Consider the following 15,653-nt stretch of genomic DNA (forward strand, 5'->3'; position numbering starts at 1 on the left):
AGGCACGCGGCTCCGCTCGCAGGCTTGCTGTCCCAGAGCCTCTCCTGGGAAACACGGGCAGTTTTGGGTTTGATTCTTGAGAAATGGTGAATCCTGCAGAGCTGGCACCCTACACGGGGTTACTTTTGTCTGTTCTCCCCCCCAAACCCAAACCAACTGCGTTGCGCACAGCAAGCGGACGGACCCTGTAGCACCAGGCTGTGCCCCTTTGCCCACCAAAACTGCCTTTCCGTGGCAGGCTTGTGCTTTTAACTCAACTCTCTTGGCTGTTACCCTCTTTATATCCTATTTCTCTGGTTTTTCCCTGCTCCTTGCCCCCTCCTAGATTTCTGGACTCCGGCCTCCCCGTGAGGCACAGCGGTAAGCGGGACCTGACCTCCCGCAGCCCTTTTAGCACCTTGCGTACGTTTTAGCAAGAGAAGAGCTGCCGATTAGCTTCATCATTTGCCTCTCTTGGGGTGTTTCAAACATTTTCTGTACATTAGGGTGCAATCCTCCTCTCTGCTGACACGAGTATCGCGTGGCAAGTTTCTAGGATTCGGTTAAATGACCAGGAAAACGCTTCCCTAAAATTTCCCCTCCCTGGGAGCATCCCCCTGTCCCCATCGTATCGAGGGGCATCGCTGTGGCCAGGCTCCTGCTGCCGCCGCTCTCGGTGCCGAGCGATGGACCGTGCGCGATACTTCCCGCGGCTGCTGCTCGGTTCCGTTCCGTGCGATGCGTTTGCAATGGGGAAATTTCCCCTCTAGATGGCGGAAAGGACAGCAGGAAAAGGCAGGGGGCCCACGCTGCGGAGCGTTCAAACGCAGAGGTGCGCGACTGCGGCGCTCGCCCCCCACTCCGGAGGTCCCTGGCCACCGGCTCGGGACCCGCGGAGCTGCGGCCGGATGGAAATGCCCAGCGGCTGCGCGCCCGGCAGCCGGAGCCCGCCGGCCCCCCGAGCTGCACGGCTGCCAGCCCCAAATCCGGCCCGCGGGAGAGGTAAGCGAGGTCTCCTGGAACAGGCAGGGACAAAGCCGAGGCTTTGCGAGGGAGGGAAAAGTCATTCGGAGCACTCGAGCTGCGGCTCTCGACTCCCGCTGCTCCCTTCCCCCGGTGAGAGCGGGGAGGGAATCCTGAACGACCTGCCCGACATCGGGTGACCTGCTTTTAGCCGTCGCCCTTCTGCGGCCGCTGGACATCATCGCCTCGGTGCCCGCGCTGACGCGAAGCGACGGGGTGGGCGTCGGGATGGCGACGCGTCAAGGAGGGACGGCGGCGAGCGGCTGGTGCGGGGCCTTTCGGCGCTCGGCTCCGTGGAGGGGAGGAGGTTTCAGCATCTGAATACAGAGGGAGGAAAAAAAAAAAAAAGAAAAAAAAAAAAAGGCAAGCGTTGCATGCTCAGCCTGCCTGCTGCCCGCCCAGGTGGGATTTGGGGGTCTGTGGGGTGTCTTTGGGGTCCTGTGCCAGCAGCTAGGGGATGCGGGGTGTCCCTTTCCAGGGGCGAGGAGAGCGTTGTGCTGCCTTATCCGTGCGGAATTGCTCCTCGGCATGGGATGCTGAGGGACAAGGGAGCAGCAGCGACGGGGGGAGAGCAGTTAGTGGGGGTTTGGTGCTTGTCTGGCTGTGGGGGGCCACCACGAGCAGAAGGCAGCAAATCGGGGGCTGGAGGGGTTACGAGGGCCGGGACGTGCCTGGGGGTGGTGGCAGGGTTGCAGCATCCCGCAAGGCTGATGGGCCTCATCTCGGTGCAAAAAAAAAATAATTCACGTGCAGGTTTTGGGGCAGGTGTTGTTAGATCTGGGGGTTTGGGGCGTGCAGGTGATCCCAAAGGCCGGGCTCAGGGCTGCTCCTCCCAACAGGGGGAGCAAAGGCACCTGTTGGGACGTTTCCTCTCCGCTCCTTCAGAAGGGAACATCCAGGGTGCTAATTACACTTCCGAAACCAAACACCCTCCTGGCTCTGGGCTTTGCCTTCTCCAGGGTGCCGCCAGCCCCCCGGGGTGGCGCCGGGGACCTCCAAAGCTCGGTGCGGGGCTGGGGGACAGGAGGAGACAGCAGGCTCCGGCTGCTCTGCCCTTCGAGGCATCAGGCAGCCGCTATCGACTGGGTTTTTTCGCAAGGCAGAAGTCATTTTCCACTGCCTGAGCACCCCAGCTGCTCTCGAGGGAAGGCTGAGACCTTCTCCAGCCCCCGTTGCTCTGTCTCAGGATGTCCCAGGATGGCATCGAGCAGCCGAAATCAGCCCGCGGCCCATCTACCCCCCCCCTCCCTGTGGCTCTTCCCCCTCGTCGTGTCCCCCGACGAGCCCCCCGGGCCAGAGCCTTGTCCTTGCCGAGGCTTTTCTCGGCGTCTGTGCCGTTGGAGGCAGCGCTCAGTCTCAAGCTCACTTCCACGCGACTGCAGAAAGGCACCGCGGGACAGAGCCGTCCCGGGAAATAATCGGGCAGCGGGAGCAGAAACGGGCAGGAGGCTGCGGGGAAAGGGGCAGCGGGTTCCCCAAAAGCAGCCCGGCACGGGGTTTCGGGGTGACGGCTGCGGACCTGGCACTGAGGGACGTGGTTTTGTGGTGGGACGCGGTAGGTCAGGCTGATGGCTGGACCCGATGACCCTTTGCGGTTCTGAGACTATCAGTTAGTGGCTTTCTGACCAAAAAAAAAAAACCAACAAAGCATTTATTTTCTATATCCAGCATCTGCAAGTCCACATTTGCAGCAGAAGGGAGCTGGTTGTCCCTGAGGGCAGCCTGGGGGCGATGCTGGATGGTGCACGCTCCCGAAGGGATGCTGTGCCCCCCTGGGGACACTGATGTCCTCCTGTGCTTCCCGCAGGACAGCGAGGGGACCGCTGTGCACCGGCTGCCGCCGCCTTGCCCTGAGCCACCCGCCGCAGAGAGCAGGTAGGTCCTGTAAAACCCCAACCATTAATTAACCCTCATTTGGGCTATCAACCCCGTTTGTCCCCATCCAGGGTGCTGCTCCTCCAGGGGCTCTTCTTTTCCTCAGGAAGCAGCTCAGGAGGAGGACGGGTTTCTCTCCAGCACAGGGTCCGGGGGATGAGATGCTCCGGGGTGCCTGGAGGAGGAGACCCCACGGCCCCCGGCACAGCCGCTTGCAGCAGGAGGAGAGCGGGGCCGGGAGGCGCCCGTGCCCGCCCCACCAGGCTGTATTTGGGTCAGCCTCATCGAGCGGCCGTGCAGCTGTGTCATCCCTGGAGAGCCAGGGGACACCGCCGCCCGCGCCGCTCGGCGGGTGGCACACGTGGCTGGGCGCCGGTACCGACACCGCGCTCCCCGTTTCTCAGAGCGCAGGCATAAAAATGGGGGGAAAAAAAACCAAACAAACAGGGAATTCAGTCCCGTCTGGGCTTTTTCTGACAATAGCAGCTGTGCCTCTGCTGGTCCAGGACGTGGCTCCATCCCCGTAAATCGCCCGAAGCCATCTGCAATTCAGATTGCGTGCGGCGGCAACTGGTACAACAGGATGCTCGTGCGGGCGGGACGCGGTCCCCTCCTGGCTCCGTGCTTCTTCCTCCCCGGGCATGAAAGGAGGGAGGAGCAGGATGTTTTCCCGGCTCTTTCTTTCCCCATCCCGGCTGCCAGAGGTCGGGGAAGCGATAAAAAGAAGGGAGGCAGAGAAGGCCAGATGCTGGTGCCCAGGTCCTGCTGCGATGGGAAGGATGGGGCAGGCGGACCCCCAGCGGCCAAGTCCTTGCTGATTATCGCGGTTGTGCCCACAGAGTTCAAGCTGGGCTCTGTGAGCGCTGGGCTCGCTGCTCCTGCATCCTCCCTGCCCTGAGGAGGAGCCCCCTGCATCACAGCAGCTCTCCCGCATCTGTTTTGCCTTCATATATGTATTTTTTCAGAATGCACTGCGGTTTTTTTTTGCTCCGTCTGCTCTGCCAAGCACGGGTGCTGGTGCTCCCAGCCACCACCGCGGCTTCAGGCCATCAGCTTTAGGACCTGCTGCCGAACCCCAGGCACCAGGGCTGGGGTTGGAGGAGCAGAACTAAAGCAGATGGCCCGGCTGTGATAACACCTCCAGGCTCTTCACTGGTTTTGTTGCTGAAATCCAACCTGAATCCCCCTTGCTGCCTTTTGAGCAACTCATCCCATGCCCCATGGTTGGAGAGGAGCAAATCCCCTGGTCCTGCAGCAGCTCCTGGTGCTCCTAAAGGAGTGGTCTGAGCTTTCTCCGTGCCTCCCCATCATCTGGCCTCCTGCTGGGCCCCACTTAGCAGTAAGATCTCCCCTTCTCTTCTCCACCCCACTCATCCTCTCCTTGTGCATCCTGGTGGCCTCTCCGTGGGGTCCTCCCCTGGACGCGGCATCCCCGTGCTCAGTCCCTGGAAGGATCCCTCCCAAACGCCACCCAGACCATCCCTCCTTTCCACCAGCGAGCCCTTAACAGATGTGAATCACAGCCCAAATTTTCCAGCCACCGCTGCGCCCCCGAAGTGTGTTATCCAGGACCCGCGCCACGTGCAGGAGCCGCAGCTCCGGGAGGGGACAATGACAGCATTGAGTGCGCCGCTGAGCCGCGGCTGCATTGTGCCTGGCAGAGAGATGCCCGGCAATAATCGCCTCCTCCTTGGCTTTGTTGCAGGGCTGCACAGCAGGGATTTTCTCCCGGGGGCTGCGGTTATGCGGTGAGGACCCGCACCTTTTTTCTTGGCTGTGAAAGGTATGGCTGGCTGCGACAGCGGGGACCCTGGGTTCGGAGGGAGTGTTGGTCTGGGAGGCAAAAAGATGCTCTGGTCCTCGTCCTGCGGGGGGACCAGCTCACTCCTTCACGGATTTTCATCATGCGTACGATGTTGGGAGCTGTGGAAACTGTCTTCTTTTTATGGTTTTAAAAGGTTTTATGTTAAATGTGGGCTTAAGCTAAAGAAATCAAGCTCCGCTTAAGGTCTGGGCAACCCCTAGGAATTTGGACCCAGGGCTTTGCTTGGAACTGTTACACAACAAGGCAGAAAGAGATGTTGCTCCAGGTCCAAAACAGAGCTCAGCTGAGATTTTCAGAAGCATTTAAGGATGTGTTCAAGCTGGGCATTTACAAGAGTATTTCCCTAAACTCTGGCAAGGACGTTTTCCTCACCTGAACTCCACTCAAAAATCTCCAGTTTGGGCTGAAGTTTGCCTTTGGACCATTTTGAGGGCAGTGAAGCCTCCCCTCGTCCTCCTGCTGCAGTCCTGGGGTGCGCTGCAAGCTCATTTCCCCCAAAATCCCCTTCTGGGAGCACATCCCTCCGGCACAGCCAGGTGGGCTCCCAGCTCTGTCCTCCCAGAAAGCAGCCTGGAGAAGCAGCACACTTGGAAAATAAAAGGACGAAAATATGGCTGCCCCCATCCCAAGGACATTCCTTCCCCTTAAAACGGGGAAAACGAGTTATTTTGAGCAGTTTCATACGGTGGCGCTACTTAAGAAATTGCGAGGTGTGGGGTCCTCAAGATGTTTGCAGAGCGCAAAGCAGATCTACATGTGTCCTACCTGGCCATGAGGTTTGCAGGGACCTGGCCCCCCTCAGACGGGCACAGGCCTTTTTCCTGGATTTATTTAGGGTTTTAAGCCCAGGCATTGATGGGGACAGGCTTTGGGCCGAGCTGACCCCAGCAGAAGCTGCGGTTTCGCAGCCGGTGTCCCCAGCCGCTGACAAAAGGTCCATTGAGGAGATGATGCTCTTTGTAAGGTGCTTTTGTCTTGTTGTTTGTTTCATTTAAAAAAATAATACTAATATCCCAGGATGTGAACATACCTGTCATCCTCACACCTCAAAGCACCTCGTGAGGGCTGTCTGGAGCAGCTGGGGAAACTGAGGCACAGGGAGGGCAGCGGCTGGTGGCCTCATCTCCTCATTAACAATTTTTCCCTCTCACAGGGGGGTGACCCCCGGCTCTCTGGTCCCCCCAGAGCCACCTCGGTGGCCACCGGGATCCACTGGGGGCTGGAAAACTCCTCCTGGCCTCAAGTGTTTCCCGATCCTCTTTGGGGCCTCCATCTCCTCCTAATGGCCTCCTTTAGGCCTCGAAGGGTTGGACACACCACGTCCTGTGCTGCCGGGGGGGGCAAACGCCCCAGGCCCCCTGATGTTCTGGAGGCCGCCGGCACCTTCTCCTTTCACCCAAATTACCTCCAAGAGCCACGGGAGGGCAACCTGTCCTCCCCCAAAAGCTTCCTTAGGAAGCGTCCCGAGGAAGGAAACGCGATTTAACGGGGCTGGGTGAAGTCACGGGCGGCTGGGAACGGGGGGAAAGGGGCACGGCGGGTCCCCGCCTCGTCCTCCTGCGAGTCGCGAGAGCTATTTCTGAGACAACCCTTGGGCGCTTTCCAGGCCCGAAATACCAGAGGATGTTTCTCGGTGTGTGTCATGAGGGACCCCCCCTTTCCCCTGTGACACGCGGCTCGGGGAGGGGGAGCAGGGCACCAAAGGGCTCCGCTCCCTCAGCGCCGCTCCCCCCGCCATTTCCAGCTCCTCTGGGGCTCGCCCGCCCCCGGCTCCTCCACCCAGGGGCACTGCGAAGGCCGAGCAGCTCCCTTTGACCCTCTGTGTTGCTCAGAGATCTTGGTGACAGGCCATGTAAACCGCTGTTGTTCCAGCTCCTTGCCAGAAAAAAAAAAAAAAAAATAAATAAATAAATAAGGGTTTGGGCTGCTGCACGCTGTCTGTGCAACCCGTTATGAGATGTGGAAATGGAGGCTGCCAGCCTGAGGTGCCCCTGCTGCCCCTAGGGCACAAGATGGCTCTGCTGTGCCTGGCCCGAAGCCTGTCCTCATGCCCAGCAGAGGCTCTGCCATCCCCTGGGGAGGCTGCCGGGCTGCGGAGGTGGGAGGGATGGCGGGGAGCCATCTGCAGCCGGGGGGACAGAGGCTGAAGGTACCTCAGGAGGCCTCGGGGGAAGGCCAGCTGTGGTCGGCCTGTGGTGGAGGGGGTGAGGTTGCCCAGGGCCCTGTCCAAATGAGTTATCTCCAAGGGTGGAGATGCCACCAGCAACCTGTGCCAGCGTTTGTCATAGAAAAAAAAAATATATATATGTATATTTGTCACATCCATTTGAAATGTTTCTGGCTGCAACTTGTCCTTTCACTGTGCACTTCTGAGGAGAGCCTGGTCCTCCTTCCCCACGGCCTCCTGTGAGGCAGCTGCTGCTGGTGAAACCTTCCCCTTCTCTTCTCTGGGCTGCTCAGACTCAGCCTCCCCTTGGACAACCATTTTGGATGCCTCTTGTCACCAGGACTTGTCACCAGGACCCCAGTTTGTCTGCAGAGCTCCTCTCCAGCCAGTTCCTCCCTGCTGGCCTGCGTCCCACTGGGGCCATGGTTCTGCTTTTGCCTCTGCTGAGCCTCACCTGGGTCCCCTCAGCCTCACCTGGGTCCCCTCAGCCCCTTCCTCCAGCCTGCTGAGGTCCCCCCGAGTGGCAGCACTGCCATGCAGATGCTTTTCCTCCAGCTGGGACCGGCCACAGACACGGTCCCATCATCCCCATCATCAACGGTGTTCAACAGCCTCGTAGCGAGGCCACATTTCTGGGTGAATTTACAGGCAGCATCGCCGTCTCAGCCGGGATTAGGTCTGTTTCGACACAGCGGGGACGGAGGGATCTTGGCATCGCCCGAGGCCGTGGTTTTGCTTTGCCTTGTTATTTCTGGCTGCGATTTTTTAATGCCCTCTCCGACGCACGCTTGGCCAAGAGGTTCACAAGCGTGTGCTTCGTGCAAGGAGCCTTTCTGACACCAGGGAGCGGGCCGTAGAGGGCATGCGAGAGCTTTGGGCACTCTCCCACCAGCGGGATATAAACAGATAAAACCTGGGAACGCGGCCCGGAAACACGGCTCATCCCGGGCGGCCGAGCCGCCGCGCTGGAGCATCGCTGCCGGCCCCAAGCATCTCCCGTTTCCTTCCCACCAGGAGGGCTGGGATGTTCCTGCCGTGCTTCCTGCCCCGGGGCAGTTCGCAGCTGCAGGGTGGGAAGCTGGGGGAATGGGAGAGCTGGGAGCAAGCACCCGAGCCCCCAGGCTGAGCGGGATGCTGCCGTCCCTCACCATGGCTGAGAAGGACCTTGAGGACCACAAGAGCATCTCTGGGTGCCTGAACCAGAGTCAATCCAACCACAACCCCGTGACGTCCCCCATCGCTTTCAACCTGGGAAAACGCCCTGACCGTGCATCCAGCGGTCTCTGCTTCGGAAACCTGCTGCCGGTTTCCGAGCCAAATTCCTTCAGGCACGTTTTTATCATCCCATTTTTTCCTGCAGGGGACAATGGCGTTGCTGGCTGCTCTCTCCAGCCATTTCCTCTGCTCTCCCAGACAGAAATAGTTAACTGGGTTTACTACAAGACCCCATTTCCCTTCCTGGCCCCCCAGCCGTGGACAGGAGTTGCTGTTTAGTGACAGGGTGCAGGAGCAGAGGTGCCCTCCCTCGCCCCAGCACCGTGTCGGTGACCACTTCCCTGGGCCTTTGGCTGGTGGCACAGCACCTCCTGGCTCTGGGGACGGCGTGAGCCAGCCCCAGCTCTGGGGAGCTTCAAGCACAAATAAATGGAGCCACTAGGAAAATGGTGGGAGACCAACAGGGATAAGCAGCTCCAGGCCACCCCTAGCTGGATTCAGTTGCCCAAATGCAGGTGTTCGGGTCCATTTGAGATGTTTGGGGTAGCCGCATGGGAGACAGCCAGGACACCCCAGCACCTCTGCTGGGGACACCACATCCCCCAAGCCTCCGTGCAGCCCCCCAAATGAGCTGCTTCAACCTGCAAGCCCTGGTTCCCGCAGCCACCAGCCCCGTTGCCCTTCCCAAGCATCCCATCCCTCTGCCCCTACACCTCCTGTTTTCCCCTAAACCCCGTTTTCCCTCCCCATATCCAGCCTCGGGCACATCAGCGGAGGCACAGGGCTGGGGCAGCCTCCAAAACTGACTCCCCAGCCCTTTGCCACATCACCATTAGAAGGGAAACGAACGCTTTCCCCCAGAAACACAGATCCCAGGCGGAGATATTTCATCCCCCAGCCACTTGAGATATTTTCGCCGTAACCGGTCCGTTTTGGGAAGGCTGCTGGCTCGCGCAGACCTCCAGCTGCCCGAGCTGCCTGGGGACGAAGGCGATGTGGGGCTGGGGAGGAGCCGCGTGTCCCCGATGTAGCCACTTCCCCAAGGGCACCGAAGGAAGGCTGCCTGTCAATGGGGCTTTGTTGCGAGCGGACGAGTCTCTTGGAGGGAGGTGGCAGCTGTCAGGCCCCCCAGCAGCCCAGACAAAGCTTTTTTCATGCGGCGGGGACAGAGCAGGAGCTCCTGGGTGTGAGTGGGGGTGAACCAGGTGCTTGGGGAGCTGCGTGCGGGGTAGGGGCGCATGGAGCCCCCCTTCCTGCGCTCCTCCGTGCTGCCCCATGCAGAAGATCTTTGCTGGGGAGGTCAGCGCTGCTGCTGATTGAACACAGCCAGAAATTTGCCCGGGATGGACCCGGAGTTTGGTTGGGCACGAGCCATCCCACCGCCCCGGGTGGGAGCGGAGAGGTGAGGAGCCCCAGCAGGCCAGCAGAGCTCCACCAGACATCCCCGGGGGAGATGGACTGCACAACCCCACGAGTTCAGGAGATGGAGAGGAGCGCTGTGTCCTTCCCTTTGGCCTGCCAGATGTCCTACGGCTGATATCGGCCACGCTGCTGCTCTTCCAGTGTGCTGTGGGGTGAGACCCACGGCCAAGAGACCAGGGCTGGGGCTGGATCCCTGCACCGGGACTTCTCCACACCTCCAGCTTCCTGCCTCCCCACATCGCTGTAGGGTTTGACCGAGGATGTTTCTGCCCTGAGACTGGAGAAAGCTTCAGGGGCAGACACTGGAGGACGGGACCGCCTGGTGAGTCCGTGCCGGGTTGTACTCGGTGTGAGCTGTGATCCGAGGAGCCCCCGGGAAGGTTTCGATCTCCTGCTCTGGTCCTTTAGAGGAGAGGGAGCTATGGGGGTCAAAAGGACACATCTGAGGAGCCCACGAGAAGCTCGTTTGCAGGAGAAGCTCGTTCCTAGCTGTTATTGCAGAGAGGGCTGCCCTGGCAAACGGGAGGAGATGGCTGAAAAAGGCTGACATCCCCTGCTCCTCGGGGCAGCGAGGCTAGAAGAACGGCGGAGGAAAGCAGACAGCTTTCTGCAAGAAATATTGTGCAAAAACAGCAAAAACATGCGAGGCTCTGCGTGCTGGCCAGGATGTGCGTGGGTGTGGAGCTGATTTATTTGATACTCCACGAGCAGAGCTCGCCCCGAGCTCCCGAGGCGGGAGGACGAGGTGGAGGCTCTGCTCCCAGCAGCTTTGCTGCAAGCCTGCGACCGGCATTTCTCCCCCTGGCGGGTGGCTCCCGAGCCCCCTGGCAGCTCAGGGCACTTTTTTTGGCCGTTCCAGAAAATTGTAGCAGCAGTTTGAGTGAGGATGAACTCCGATATGTGATTTACGTAGAGCATCTCACGGTGTTTATGTTGGCAGGGTGTGGTTAATCCACAGCTTGAAACGTTCACTGGAACCTCTCGTAATTGGAGTTTGAGAGCAAAGGAGTGCTGGTGACTGACCTGCACTAATTGGAAAAGGGCTGATTGAGGGTGTGGGGCAATGGGGTGGACCTCCTGGCTCCTGTAGGGCTCGGGAGGCTGCTGCGGGGACAGGAGGCCCCGCCGGCAGGAGGGTTTCACCCCCAGTGTGGTGGGATCAGTCCCGATGTGGCTGTACCGCCGCCGACGGCCGTGTCCCGCTCACAGCGGGACCGTGTCCCTGGCCTGGCAGAACAACGCGGTCAGCAGAAAAGATATTGGCTTGGGAAACCTCCAAAAGCGATTGCTTAAACGTGCTGTTTTGTAAGGCAAAGCAGATCATCCGCTGCTCAGATACAGGGGAGCACCTTCTGCTGGTGTTAAAAACTCAGCTCGTTTCCCCTCCCATTGCTCCTCGCTTTGTCACAGTGCTAGGATCTCAGTGGCACAGTTCACATTTTACTAAAATCAGTGACTTCAGTGGGATGCCGTCAACATCTGTGGGGTTTGGAGTAATCTAAGCTCACAAACGTGCCACAAAAAGCATCTCCCTGCCCTTCTACAGCTCCCTGACGGAAGCAGGACTGTCCCTCTCCCGTTAGACCTGCAGCTGAGGTCTGCAAATACAAAACTTCTTCAGGTGCAGTGGGTCATCTTGGAGCATAAGGCAGCAATTTATCCCGTCTGCCGTGAACGTAAGAAGCAGGGAGCTGAGCTGAGTCCTCCTATCTCATCGCTCTTTCCCTTCCGAGGCAAAGCCACCGCGTGCATGTGGTCCTGCCTCCGCGTCACCCCACGCTTGCCCCATACCCCTGCAACCCTCTTCCTGGAAGCATCTCCAGGGGCTCCCCTTCCAGGGAAAAAGGCACTTTATTGCAGGCCACTTGATTAGGAAATTTGACTTGCTTTACACTGTTGTACCCTACTAGAAAGAGAAAAGAGAAAGCCAGAGGACTGGAGGCACACATACATGCCTATGGTCTAGGTGTGCATCCTAGAGAATGGAGCAAATTTGGTTAAAACTAGTTTGTTGGAGCAAGCAGCCTTCTATTTTAAGAAGTTTCTGCTATCTTGAACAGCACGGCACCATTAAAAAAAAAAATCAGTAAAGCCTCGTCTGGCATGTGTGAAATACTATTAACCTGTGGCCCGTGCTAATGTGCGGGGGCAGAAACGAGCCGTACAGTAGGAGAGCCCATCCTGCTGTTCTTCCTTGTAACGGGACGCTTCCAACAGGGAGGCCAACACAAATATTTGTAGCACGGGCAGGGGCTGCCCGAAGGGAGCCGCGGCGGCAGGACCGCTCCTGTCCCCGGGCAGGAGGTGACATCACCCGGATTCCTTCACTGAGGAATGCAGGATTTGGCCTCTTCCCTGCCAGTAATTGCTTTTTAAAAACAGACCTGCCCGGGGGTGCACGTTTCACCCAGCCCCGTCCATCGCACGCCCTCAAGTCCCCCCAGTTCCTCTTCTTTTCCACGGCGTTTGCAGGGCTGCTGCACGGATGGGCACGTTGAAAGCGGTCATTTTCCCCAAATTGCAGGGAAAAGCACCCAAACTTCCACGAGCGGGGGCCGGCCAGGGACCTGGGGAGCTGGTGGGGGAGCGATGAACCCTTCTTGGGGCTGGCCAGGGCGGGCTGAGGATGTGCACGGACTTCTCTGCTGGGCAGAGTGCTGCAAGCACAAGAGGAGCCCATTTGAGGGTATGGCGATGACCCCATTTCTTGATCCTATGAAGCTCACCAACTCTGTTGTGAGTTTCTGAATTCAGGATTTCTGTGTCATCACTGGGTTGGATGCGCTGACGTGCAGAGCGTTCTGGTTGAGCACAGGTAGGGCTTGGACGGGTGGGTCTAACCCAAGCAAAGCCATAATTCCCCTTCCACCCAACCCTTGACTCCTCCGTAGGGTTGAGCATCCCCACGGTCCCTTGAGCTCGCAGTCCTCCACCCCTGGCTCTGCTCTGGCTCCAACTTCAGCCACCACCGCTGGAAAATGATGGGGTCACTCATGTTCGTATGTCATCAGCGCTTCCACCGGCCTCGGCGGCAGCGGCGGGTCAGTTCCTGTGGGCTGGAGGCGCTGTCGTCATTTCAATAGCTGGAACTAGGTGTAGTTGTCCTGCCCCGCTCCAGGTCCGAGGGGGTGATTTAGTGGATGGAAAGGCACCACGTTTTTTTTGCTCTCGGTGCCTGAAAGAGGATGGCTGGCAGGAAACGAGAGCGCTGCTGTTCTCCAAGGCAGGGGTGGTGTTGCTCCTGCACTGGTCCTTTAATTTTCCGTCGGGTTTTGGAAATTGTTGGCTATTACAGCCGGACAATTAAACGCAGAGAGAACGGCCAACAGAAAAAAAATAATACTTGATCAGCTGAATTTTTGAAATTAGGATGGATTGAGGATGTTTGAATGGAGAGCAGCAGAGCAGGGGCTGCCTGGAGTTTGGAGCTGTGGTCCCAGAGATGTGGCACCAAGTGTGCCAGGAATGGGTTTGGTGAACAATGGTCGTTGGAGCTGGTAGGACAGATAAAACTGGCAAGGCTGGAGGCAAGGGATCGTGGTGGAGCAATGCCATGACATTTTGTTAGGGGTGTAGGCAGGAGGGAGATACACAACCAAGCTGGATGCAATGGTGTGGCTGCTTGGGTCAAGATGGGCACGTGGGACAGAGGGGCAGTACCGTGGGGCAGGTGCACCTCTTGGGGTCACCCCAAAGATGGCACAGCAGCACCGAGGTTGGCTGTAGAGGGTTGAGGTGAAGGTTCCCAGGCTTTGAGGGCAATAGGGACCCAATAAACAGCCAGGAAAAAAAGACAGCGGTGGATGAAGTTCTGCAAATGATGCAAGGAAGCTCGCAGGCCCTGTGCTCCTCAAGGCTCAGCGGGATGGATGCTGCTGTGGGGCTCTGCTCCAGCTCCTTGCTGCACGCACGGCCTGCAGGGCTCTACCTCGCCCGTCCACGTGCAGATCATCCTGCTGGAAAGCAACGCTGCAGGACAGAACTCGTGGGTTTGGTTCACTTCCCTTCCGTACAGGGCAGGGATTTGTGCTGTTACTGAGCCTTTCTCAGGAACACAGATGGTGTGGAGGTTTCTTCATTTTTTCTGTCTGGAGGCTAAAGGGAGGACGCCTTGAAAAGGAAGGGAGGGAAAGGGCCAGAGGTGGAAGGAGGGAATTTTCAGGGAGATCTTCCCACAGCTTCATCTTCCCTCAGCTTCTGGTAACGGCCAGGTCACTGACCACAGCTGTTCACTCCAGAAAATTTCCAGGGGGCTTCCTGGAATACCCAAGTGTGGTGGGCTGGGGGTCCAGCTGCTGCTGGAGCCCTGTTGAAGACGACAAACCTCGCTCAGCCAGCAGCAAACAGCGTCCCAATAGCCTCCTGTGGGTGTAACTGATACCCTGGCCTGGCATTTCTAAGAGCTGTTTATCACACAGTGGAGGAGGATCGTGGTTTTTTTTTTTTTCCTTTTTTACTCTCTTTCCTTTGTATTTTCCACATCGTTTCACTCTTTAAGCAATGTTGAAATCGGCAGAGGAGGCTGAGCAGGCTCTGGGCAGCGAGCTTCGAAGAAAAGAAATGTGAGCACGAGGCTAGGAGCCCAGGAAGGGGCTCGGTGAATGTCACGGGGGATTTCAGTGTTATTGATGATTAAACAGTGACTGTAGCATCCTCCACATCCCATCTCAGCCTTACAGTCGAGAAAACCTGCTTGGGGACCAGCCAAGTACCCGGCAGGGGGGTGTTTGACCCCCGTGCCCACCCCAGCGATGCCGTGGGTACCATGGGTCCCTCCGCAGCCCAGCGAGTGGTGCAGGGTTTGGTGTCAGCTGCTCATTGCTCTACCAAACCTGCACCATGCACCTGGTGCTCTCTTGGGAAGATTCCCACCTCCAGGAGGGTGTTGTATCAGCAAAGAGAGAAGAAAACCTCATTTGGCTTCCCACCTGCCCCAGCCCCGAGCACCGGAGCGGCGTTGGCTCAGCCCCGCGTCCCTGCCTCTGCCAGATGCAAAGGTTCTCCCATGCCAAATGTGAGGAAGGGCTGTCCCCCTCCTCCTCCCGCATCTCCCCCTCCTCCCCTTCCGCCTCGACCTGCTCATTCATGAAAAAATGCCTGTTGGACAGACGCGGACAGAGGAATTAGCGTTGGCGCGTTTCTTTTCCTCGCATTGGCCAAGGGAGGTCGTAGGCTCAGAGGGTTTTAATCTTTGTTTTCACAGCTGGATCCGATATCGCCCTTTCTTCTCTCCGCCTTTTTATAGCTGCTCCCTCCCCACGAGCAACCTGTTGCAAAGCAGAGCGGGAGCGTGGAGCACAACCCGCTGCTGGCTTCCCCAGGGGCAGCGAGCCCCCACCTCGGGACCGACCACCCGCACGGCCCCACATCTTCATTAAGGATTATTTTAATCCCCTAAGAGATTTACGCTCTCCTACCGGGGTCCTGTGCCCACGAGGGCAATGCTGCAGTGAGGAAGGTGCCATCTCATGAGGATCCTCTGAGAGCCTCTGGCCACAGCTGGCTGCTTCCCTGCGGGCACCACGTGGGGTGAAGACGTCCCAGCAGCGTGGTCCGTCCTTCGGTAGGCAGCAAGGTGGGGTGTCTGCCTTAGCCCTGCGCGTGGGGTAGGAGGGGGCCATAGCAAACCAACCTGGGGACATCACCTGTGTGGGGTGCTGTAGGGTTTGGTGGTGCTGGTGTAGGTGCTTGGTGGTCATGCTGGTGTAGGGCTTGGCTTGGTCATGCTGGTGTAGGGCTTGGTGGTGCTGGTGTAGGGCTTGGCTGGTACTGATGTAGGTCATGCTTGTAGGGTGGTGTGTGGTGTAGGTCATGCTTGGTGGTGCTGATGTAGGGTTTGTGAGGTGCTGGTGTAGGGCTTGGTGGTGCTGGTGTAGGGCTTGGTGGAGGTGGTGTAGGGTTTGGTGGTGCTGATGTAGGGTTTGGTGGTGGTGATGTAGGGCTTGGTGGTGCTGATGTAGGGTTTGGTGGTGCTGGTGTAGGGTTTGTCGGAGGTGATGTGGGGGTTGGTGGTACTGATGTACAGTTTGGAGGTGCTGGTGTAGGGTTTGGCGGTGCTGGTGTAAGATCTGGTGGCACTGGTTTGGATAACTGTCCCATGCAGCAGACGGGCAGGTGGGTGCCCAAGGCTCGGACCTCTGGCTCTGA

At 58.5% G+C, this 15,653-nt stretch overlaps 1 protein-coding gene across 4 annotated transcripts in view; it reads left to right on the forward strand.

The window, feature by feature from the left end:
- Window positions 1-649: 649 nt before the first annotated feature.
- GJC2 (gap junction protein gamma 2) overlaps window positions 650-15,653 on the forward strand; it is a 30,651-nt gene continuing 15,647 nt past the window's right edge. The window contains exons 1-3 of one of the 4 annotated variants that reach the window (XM_048062273.2): window positions 650-981; window positions 2,671-2,877; window positions 4,583-4,660. The gene's annotated coding sequence lies outside the window, so the exon portion shown is untranslated. Of the gene's footprint in view, window positions 982-2,670; window positions 2,878-2,980; window positions 4,661-9,034; window positions 9,829-15,653 lie in introns of those variants that run through there. The other 3 variants (XM_048062272.2, XM_066991357.1, XM_013182483.3) reach the window with 3 other exon arrangements.

Source organism: Anser cygnoides, chromosome 2 (assembly GCF_040182565.1).
Source record: "Anser cygnoides isolate HZ-2024a breed goose chromosome 2, Taihu_goose_T2T_genome, whole genome shotgun sequence".
Classification (NCBI taxonomy): Eukaryota; Metazoa; Chordata; class Aves; order Anseriformes; family Anatidae; genus Anser; species Anser cygnoides.